This window comes from Bufo gargarizans, chromosome 1 (genome assembly GCF_014858855.1).
Source record: "Bufo gargarizans isolate SCDJY-AF-19 chromosome 1, ASM1485885v1, whole genome shotgun sequence".
Classification (NCBI taxonomy): Eukaryota; Metazoa; Chordata; class Amphibia; order Anura; family Bufonidae; genus Bufo; species Bufo gargarizans.
The window spans coordinates 328079592-328089553 of NC_058080.1; the positions used below are offsets into that span (position 1 = coordinate 328079592).

At 36.4% G+C, this 9962-nt stretch overlaps 1 protein-coding gene across 2 annotated transcripts in view; it reads right to left on the reverse strand.

Annotated features, from left to right (window-relative positions):
• Positions 1-8053, reverse strand: part of LOC122946439 (tyrosine-protein kinase ZAP-70) — a 735844-nt gene extending 727791 nt beyond the window's left edge. For both annotated transcript variants that reach the window (XM_044306106.1, XM_044306080.1), the window contains exon 1: positions 8003-8053. The gene's annotated coding sequence lies outside the window, so the exon portion shown is untranslated. The remainder of the gene's footprint in view (positions 1-8002) is intronic.
• Positions 8054-9962: the final 1909 nt, after the last annotated feature.

A 9962-nucleotide genomic window follows, 5' to 3' on the forward strand; every position in this document is an offset into this window, starting at 1 on the left:
GAACATGTCCTATTCTTGTCCGCAATTGCAGACAAGATTAGGCATTTTCTATTATAGTGCCGGCGATGTGCGGTCCACAAATTGCGAAATGCACATTGCCGGCAAAACATTTACGGACGTGTGAATGGACCCTCAAACCAAAATTATTAAAGGTTGCGTTTTATCTTTATGTATATTCTAATGGATTGCCTTCCTTGTACAATGTTATAATATACTTCCTATGTTAGAAAGTATATTATAGTGCATTTGTATTGTGCGGCAGTTGTGTGCGGTTCTGCTGCGATACGGCAGATATATAGAGGGACGAGTATTATTGGAACAAATAATTTCTACTGGTGTGATATACCAGTCGCCCCCCAAAAATCAGATTGAAGCGGGGTGTTATTTACCAATATACTTTCTTTTTAGTGCATTTGCGCATGCGCGTACGTGAAAATTATATTGCCGATATTTCGCATTGAAAAAGTAATAAATGGAGATTGAAAATTCGAATAATATATCTGGCATGTCACTGTCCTTGTTGTGGGACTATTTGTGTACTTCTAGTAATTATTTCTTGGCTGCAAATATGAGTTAAAGGTTTTTCAGGTTCGCCTGCCATTAAAATTAATGGGACCCGCTGCGATCTTGCAGTTCGCGAACATTTGATCACGTTCGCGAACCGTCCCGGGAGATGTTTGTCCATCACTAGTGATCAGAATCTGAAAAGCAAAAATAATAAACATTTTTTTTCAAAGTTTTTATTTTTTTCAACATTAACCTGTAGAGGATCCACGCCGTGGATCTCACAGGCAAGCAGGCTGTAAGACCCCTTTCACACGGGCGAGTTTTCCGCGTATGTGAGTTGAACACATTGCACCCGCACTGAATCAGGACCCATTCATTTCTATGGGGCTGTTCACATGAGCGGTGATTTTGACGCATCAAGCGTGAAAATCGCAGCAAGCTCTTATTTTGTGCGTTTTTCACGCAACGCAGCCCCCATAGAAGTAAATGGGGCTGAGTGAAAATCGCAAGCATCCGCAAGCAAGTGCGGATGCAGTGCGATTTTCACGCGCGGTTGCTAGGAGATGATCGGGATGGAGACCCGACCATTATTATTTTCCCTTATAACATGGTTATAAAGGAAAATAATAGCATTCTGAATACAGAATGCACAGTACAATAGCGCCGGAGGGGTTAAAAAATGTTAATTTTTTTTTTAACTCACCTTAATCTACTTGATCGTGCAGCCCGGCTTCTCTTCTGTCTTCTTCTTTGCTGTGTGCAGAAAAAGGACCTGTGGTGACATCACTCCGGTCATCACATGATCCATCACATGGTAAAAGATCATGTGATGGACCATGTGATGACTGGAGTGACGTCACCACAGGTCCTTTTCCTGCACACAGCAAATAAGAAGACAGAAGAGAAGCTGGGCTGCGCGATCAAGTGGATTAAGATGAGTTACTTTTTTTTTTTTTAACCCCTTCAGCGCTATTGTACTATGCATTCTGTATTCAGAATGCTATTATTATAATAATACAATCTACAGAACACCGATCCCAAGCCCGAACTTCTGTGAAGAAGTTCGGGTACCAAACATGCCGACTTTTCTCACACACGTGAAAAACGCATTACAATGTTTTGCACTCGTGCGGAAAAATCGCACATGTTCCTGCAACGCACCTGCACCTTTTCCCCCCAAAACCTGTGTGAAAGAGGCCTAAGTGTATTACACTGGTAATACAAAAGTATTGTAAAGCATTGTAAAGGGGATCAGATACCCAAAAGTTGAAGTCTCAGAGTGGGACAATAAATAAAGTGAAAAAAAAAGTTTAAAAATTAAGTTTTACAAAATAAATGAAAAAAGTTTCAAGTGAAAAAAAAAGCTAACTTTCCCCAAAATAAAAGTAAAAAAAAATTTGTAAAGAAATGTAGACATATTTGGTATCGTCGCGTCCGTATCGACTGGCTCTATAAAAATATCACATGACCTAACCACTCAGATGAACACCGTGCTTGTCATCTTACATCACTAAAAGTGCAACACCAAGCAATCGAAAAGGCGTATGCCCCCCAAAATAGCACCAATTTAACCATCACCTAATCCCGCAAAAAATAAGCCCCTACCTAAGACAATTGCCCCCCAAAAAAACAAAAAAAAAACTATGGCTCTCAGAATATGGAGTCACTAAATGTCACGCTGGATGGGATCTCAGACATACAGATAAACCAGCAAACCAGGCTCTAGGCGAGAAGCAGGGGAAGTGTCACCTCCGAGCAACTCCCTGACTTCTCTCCCTGCTCTGCTCAGCCCACATACACACCTTAATGGTAGGAATGATGTGTCCTCGTGCCTTGGCTAAAACACCCTGGATTCCCTGAGATGGTGAAAAAGGGGAATAGGAGCAGCTTGCTCGCACAGAACCTGGGATGGGAGAGATGACACCAACACAACCAAGATAGCAAACAACAAAAACTGAAACCACACTTATCTTTTCTGAGCTGGAACAGACAACCTTCCCTCCTTGCTTCCAAGGCCAGAATGATTTCTATATCCCGCTCAGAGCACTGGGATTGAGAGCCATTTAAACTAATGACCCCACCCAGTGCACCTGATGGGAGGCGGATCCAGCACGGCTCCTAAACAGAACACTAAACACGTGCTGCAATTCTGGCCGACCTCTGTACATAGTCAGAGCAGGACATGACACTAAAACATCATTTTTTTTGTTTAAAAAATGCTGTTATTGTGTAAAACTTAAGTAAATAAAAAAAGTATACATATTAGGTATTGACGCATTCGTAAGAACCTGCTGTATAAAAATACCACATGTCCTAACCCCTCAGGTGTAAAATAAAAACAATGTCAAAAAAGCCATTTTTTTCACCTTATATCACAAAAAGTGTAATAGCAAGCGATCAAAAGTCCTATGCACCCCAAAATAGTGCCAATCAAACCATCATCTCATCCTGCAAAAATGATAACCTACCTAAGACAATCGCCCAAAAACTGAAAAAAAAAAATGGCTCTCCGAATATGGAGACACTAAAACATTTTTTTTGTTTCAAAAATGATATTATTGTGTAAAACTTAAATAAATCAGAAAAAGTATACATATTAGGTATTTCAACATCCGTAATGACCTGCTCTATAAAAATATCACATGACCTAACCCCTCAGGTGAACACTGTAAAAAATAAAAATGGTGACAAAAGCCATTTTTTGTCACCTTATATCACAAAAAGTATAATAGCAAGTGATCAAAAAGTCACATGTACCCCAAAATAGTACCAATATAACCTTCACCTCATCCCACAATAAATGATACCCTACTCGACAATCGCCCAAAACATAAAAATCTATGGCTCTCAAGACCAAGCGAAATAGTACCAATCTAACCGTCACCTCATCTCGCAAAAAATGAGACCCTACCTAAGACAATTGCCCAAAAATATTAAAAAAAACTATGGCTCTCAGACTATGGAGACACAAACATTTTTTTTGTTTCAAAAATGATATCATTGTGTAGAACTTACATAAACAAAAAAAGTTGGCATATTAGATATCGCGACTTCCATAAGAACCTGCTCTATAAAAATCTCATGACTTAATCCCTCAAGTAAAAAAGAAAAAAAAAGTGTCAAAAAGCAATTTTTTTCACCTTACATCACAAAAAGTGTAATAGCAAGCAATCAAAAAGTCTATGCACCCTAAAATTGTGCCAATCAAACCGTCACCTCATACTGAAAAAATTTAGCCCCTACACAACACAGATGCCCAAAAAATAAAAAATAGCTACGGCTTTTAGAATGTGGAGACACTAAATTTTTTTTTCAAAAATGCTTTATTATCTAAAACTGAAACAGACAATATTTGGTATTGTCGCATCCGTAACAACCTGCTCTATAAAAATACCACATGATCTAACCTGTCAAATGAATGTTGTAAATAACAAAAAATAAAAACGGTGCCAAAACTGCTATTTTTTGTTACCTTGCCTCACAAAAAGTGTAGAGCCACCAAAAATCATATGTACCCTAAAATAGCACCCACAAAACTGCCACCTTATCCTGTAGTTTCCAAAATAGGGTAACTTTTTGTGAGTTTCTACTCTAGGGGTGCCTCAGGGAGTCTTCAAATGTGACGTGGCAGCTTAAAAATATCCCAGTGAAATCTGCTTTCCAAAAACGATTCCTATCTTTTTGGGCAATTCCGTGTGCCCGTACAGCAGTTTATGACCACATATAGGGGGTTTCTGTAAACTACTGAATCAGGGCCATAAATATTCGGTTTTATGTGGCTGTTAACCTTTGCTTTGTAACTGGAAAAAATGGATTAAAATGGAAAATCTGCCAAAAAAGTGAAATTTTGAAATTTCATCTCCATTTTCCATTAATTCTTGTGGAACACCTAAAGAGTTAGCAAAGTTTGTAAAATCAGTTTTGTATACCTTGAGGGGTGTAGTTTCTAAAATTGGGTAATTTTTTATGGAGTTTCTATTCTAAAGGTGCATCAGGGGGGCTTTAAATGGGATATGGCAGCTTAAAATTATCCCAATGAAATCTGCTTTCCAAAAACCATATGGCGTTCCTTTCCTTCTGAGCAATGCTGTGTGCCCGTACAGCAGTTTACGACCACATATGGGGGGCTTCTGTAAACTACTGAATCAGGGCCATAAATATTGTGTTTTGTTTGGCTGTTAACCCTTGCTTTGTCACTGGAAAAAAAATGTATTAAAATGGAAAATCTGCCAATAAAGTGAAATTTTCAAATTTCATCTCCATTTTCCATTAATTCTTGTGGAACACCTAAAGGGTTAGCAAAGTTTGTAAAATCAGTTTTGTAAACCTTGAGGGCTGTAGTTTCTAAAATGGGGTCATTTTTCATGGAGTTTCTATTCTAAAGGTGCATCAGGGGGGCTTCAAATGGGACATGGTGTCAATAAACCAGTCCAGCAAAATCTGCCTTCCAAAAACCATATGGCGTTCCGTTCCTTCTGGGTAATGCCTTGTGCCCATACAGCAGTTTACAACCACATATTGGGCGTTTCTGTAAACTACAGAATTAGGGCCATAAACATTGAGTTTTGTTTGTCTGTTAACCCTTGTTTTGTAACTGTAAAAAATGTATTCAAATGGAAAATCTGCCAAAAAAGTGAAATTCTGAAATTTCATCTCCTTTTCCCTTAATTCTTGTGGAACACCTAAAGGGTTAACAAAGTTTGTAAAATCGGTTTTGAATACCTTGAGGGTGTAGTTGTAGTTGTAAAATGGGGTTATTTTGGGTGGTTTCTATTATGTAAGCCTCACAAAGTGACTTCAGACCTGAACTGGTCCTTAAAAAGTGGGTTTTAGAAAATTTCTGAAAATTTTTAAAGATTTGCTTCTTAACTTCTAAGCCTTCTAATGTCCCCAACAAATAAAATGGCATTCACAAAATGATACAAACATGAAGTAGACATATGGGGAATGTAAAGTAATAATTTTTGGAGGTATTACTATCTATTATAAAAGTAGAGAAATAGAAACTTGCTAATTTTTTCAAATTTTGGGAAAATGTGGTATTTCTTAATAAATAAAAATGTTTTTTTTTTTTACTCAATTTTACCACTGTCATAAAGTACATTATGTGATAAGAAAACAATCTCAGAATGGCCTGGATAAGTAAAAGTGTTTAAAAGTTATCACTACATAAAGTGACACGTCAGATTTGCAAAAAAAAAATGCCTGGTCCTTAAGGTGCAATATGGCAGGGTCCTGAAGAGGTTAAAATGAAAGAAAAAACTATGCAAATGTGGTATTATCCTAATTGTACTGACCCGGAAAATGAGAGTAACAGGTCAGTTTTACTGCATAGGGAATGCAGTAAAAACAAAACCCATAAAACTGTGGCAGAATTGTGTTTTTTCATCCTATTTTGAACTTTTTTCCAGCTCCAAAATACATCATCTCCGATCCTGCTAAAAACAAACCCTTATATGACTAGGTGAACGGAAAAAGAAAAAAAACTGTCCCCAGTAAGGCAGGGGGTGATAAACGAAAACACATAAACGATCAAAAACTTCCAGGGGTGAAAGGGTTAAATGGTTCATCAAGTTTATTTACATAAACGCTTTGTTCACCACAACCCCTTTAATAAAGATAACATTATTTACACCTTCCCATGAAAAACATAAAAAGAGAAAAAACGCAAGACAACTGAATTGTTCCTATCCTTTGCTCTCAAAAAATGGTAATTGATAAATCCTATGTGCCCCAAAATGGTACCAATTAAACTACATTTTTCTCCCGCAAAAAACAAGGCCGTATACATCCACATCAGCAGAAAAACAATTATGAGACCTACAATTATTGTTTAAACGTAGTAAAAAACTGATGATTTACACAGCTAATTATGTTGCACAGTGAACATTGTGAATATAGAGTGCAAAAAACAATAGTGAAATAACTTTTTTCTATTACCGCACACTAATCAAAATTATCATTTATTGTTCTTGCAAATTAGCCCAACCGTATGCAAAATGTAGTTTTTAATTACATTAAACAGATGGAATTGTAAAAAATAAAAATCTAACAATATTAGCATAATTTTGACTTCTGCATCATAGGTTTATGCCATATATACACAATGCTATCTTGTGTTAATACAAAAAAAAAAAAATCCCATAATTTTTTTATGGTTGTCTATGGAGCTGTCTGAGGTTTGTTGTAGGGAGACCTGTAATTTGGAGCATGTATGGCTTTTTGATCATAATTATTCATTTTTTTATGAAGTACAAAAAAACTTTAAATTTTATCTTTTTCTGTAACAGCTTTCACCTTTATAGAATAAACACCTTTATATTTTAATAGCTTAGGCATTTTTGGATGCAGCGATACTATTGATCTTGATTTTATGGTTTATTTTTATTTTTAAAATAGGGAAGTGGGTGATTAGAATTTTTATATCTTTTTAAGTTTTTTTAAAATATTTTTTAAACTTATTTTTAGTCTCCCCCAGGTGAATTCAACATGCTAATGTCTGATCGGTTCTTCATAGACTGAAATTATTTACCTTTGTAGTCTAGGGTAGAACCCCTATATTCCTATAAAACGCTGCCACAAGCAGGGCTTGATGGTAGCTTCGCTATGGAAGGCTATCATAGCATCCAAATGACTCCTGTGATCTTGTCAGAAGACCTTTAGGTTACGAAGAGCACATCACTCCCGGTAATTGACCACTCAGATCCTGTGGTCACAACTGTTTGTACACTAAAGTAGCAAGCACAGAGCCGCATAACAGACTTACTAACTACACAAAAGAATTGAAGAGGGTGGAAATGAAGTGCAGCATAGTTTGTAGCAAAGTATGTCATACTGCCTTCTCTCACTGTCTTATGTGTTAAAATATTTTTTACTTATCTGATATACACCTTTGAGATGGGAATACTGTGTTTAGTACATTTGCCATAAAATCCTCACAATAACTGAATTTCAGCAAATGTAAAGATATACTAACTGCATCCCAGAAGTTTGTACTTAGCGTATTTGCAACACTACATACATATGCTACCAACGCTGTATGAAATCTATCTTCTGCTCTTCCATATGCAGTGCTCACATATTTTGTTATACTGTATATAATCTTTTTAATATTGGTTTATAGTCCCAACTCAATTTAAAGATAAATATATTACAACGTTACAAATATTGTCATCAGTTAGTGCCAAATAGCAAGTTTAGCGTAATAGATATATAACTTCAAATTATGTGGTTTCCTTGTCTAAATTATGTGTGTGTATCTAGAGGCTCTTCCCCCAGTATTGACCAGAAACCAGAAAACCAGTGCTAGCCTAGTTGTTTCCTCCACAGGATACTTTTGACCTTATTCTTAGACACAGATCTACAAATAATTTTTTTACCCTTTTAACTTTCTCTAATTAATTGACTTTCTTACTTTCGGTGATCATGGCCAATCACAAATTACATATTCCCATGAATATTTGTAAACCAATAGTTAAGAGCATGATTAGAATACCTGAATCCTGTGATATACTCTTCAGTGTGTGAGGCTGAGCAGGCATTAAATGAACAGTCTTCTCACAAGTGATTTTAAAAGAATATGCCCTAATTTCAAAGAAGGGGAAGAAGGAGGAGCAAAGTGAACTTCAGAAAGCAGACAACATAAAAATAGGCTGATGATTTTATAAGATACAGGCATACTTACACCTGCAAAATTCACCCTGTTGTGTTACAGTTCTCTACAAATCAGTTACTATGTTTTTAGTATGAAATGCCATGGCTGAAATGGTAAAAAAAAGAATTATATCAGATGAACAAGCACAGGTTATATACATTACAAATCTCTAAGAAATTCATACTTTATCCTTGTTATATTAATTGCACAGAAAGTCAATTTTCTATTTAAGAAATGTATTAAAAGTGTACCTGCACTTTTATAAAACTTTTCATATGTCCTAGTGACATATCAAAGGTTCTTATTAGTAATGAGTGAATTATAAAAAATAAATAAAAATCATACTTACCTGATCCATTTGCTTGCGACAGGCTTGCCGCCATCATCTTGCTTGAAAATCTGGTGCGAAATCTCACACGGCTGTGGTGATGTCATTAGCCACTGCGCATGGGATTTCATGTGAGATCTTCAAGCAAGATGGCAGCAGCTGGCCCATCGTGAGCAAATGGACTAGGTAAGTACTTTGTGGACTTCGATTCAATAAACACTAGTTTTGATTGATGGGAATCTGGGTGCTTAAACATCCACCAATCACTAGAATGAGTAGTGCTCACATAGTGTGCTGTCTTATTGCTGCAGGAGACTGGCTCAGACTTTTTACTGATCACATCTTCAGCAGCAAGAAGGTGAGCGTTTTTTTCTCCTCGCTTATACCTCAGACCCCATGGATTGAATATTTTGATAAGTCAATAAAACATAAGTAAAGTTTTGTTAAAGTACAGGTACACTTTAAGATATGATATTTTACAAATTGGAAGAACTCATGGTACTCAGGTGTTCAGTCCAGCCCAGAGGATTCATGTTCAAACTGGTCAAAACTAGCTTTATTCGCTTCTCATACAGGAAAAGTAATTCACATTAACAGACAAACCAGATCCTATGTGAAAGAGAGGAGAAATGACATTTATCATGAGTGGAATGTACCGGTTTTAGCAAAATCAAATATTAAATTGAAAGTTTGTAAATTTGAAAAGAATGCAAGCAACAGATATAAGGGGGAGTATCGAAATCCTAATACAAGACCTGTGGTTGTTCAGTTAACATTGTACATTAATATAGATCAAATCAAAACTTACAAAACCTAGCTGCTGCCCTTCCTGAGTGACCTTTTGTTTTAGTTATGTTTAGTTGAATGCTCCAGCGGTAAGCGTCCTCCTCTGCTCCTGTGATAACTAATAGGTGGAGGGGCGCTTGTTGTATTTTGTTACTTTTGTTTAAATTTTAACAGTTCTACCTAGACTCACTATGTAACTGTCTTAAGGGTTGTACTTCCTCTAGTTGGATTTTATGCCTTTTCATGTATGTACTTGAAAATTCTATTAAAAAAGATAATTTCTAATCTACATCAAATCACAAAGGACTAAATTATTTAATTATCTATAAACCATTGCTGGAAAAAACTTCAGCTGCACAACAATATTCGAGCATAATAAGAAAAATAAAAGAAAGAAAACTAAGAAGAATAAGCGAAGAAAAGAAAAAAAGGGGGGGGAGTGAGAAAGGTAGGGGTAGAAGGGACTGCGGTGGTGAGATGGGGTACATAGTTCTTCAGAAGCGATCTATGGAACACATTATGGATTCTAGGTAGGTAGTTTCTACCTATACGATAGAGGGCTGCTAACTTCAACCACTTCATACGGACCAATAAAGCACGGTGCAAGCTTCTGAAAAGGTATATTTAAACTCAAATTTCTTGTTGTTAAGCAAACCTTGTACTCAAAAACAATATCTGAGCCCCGAG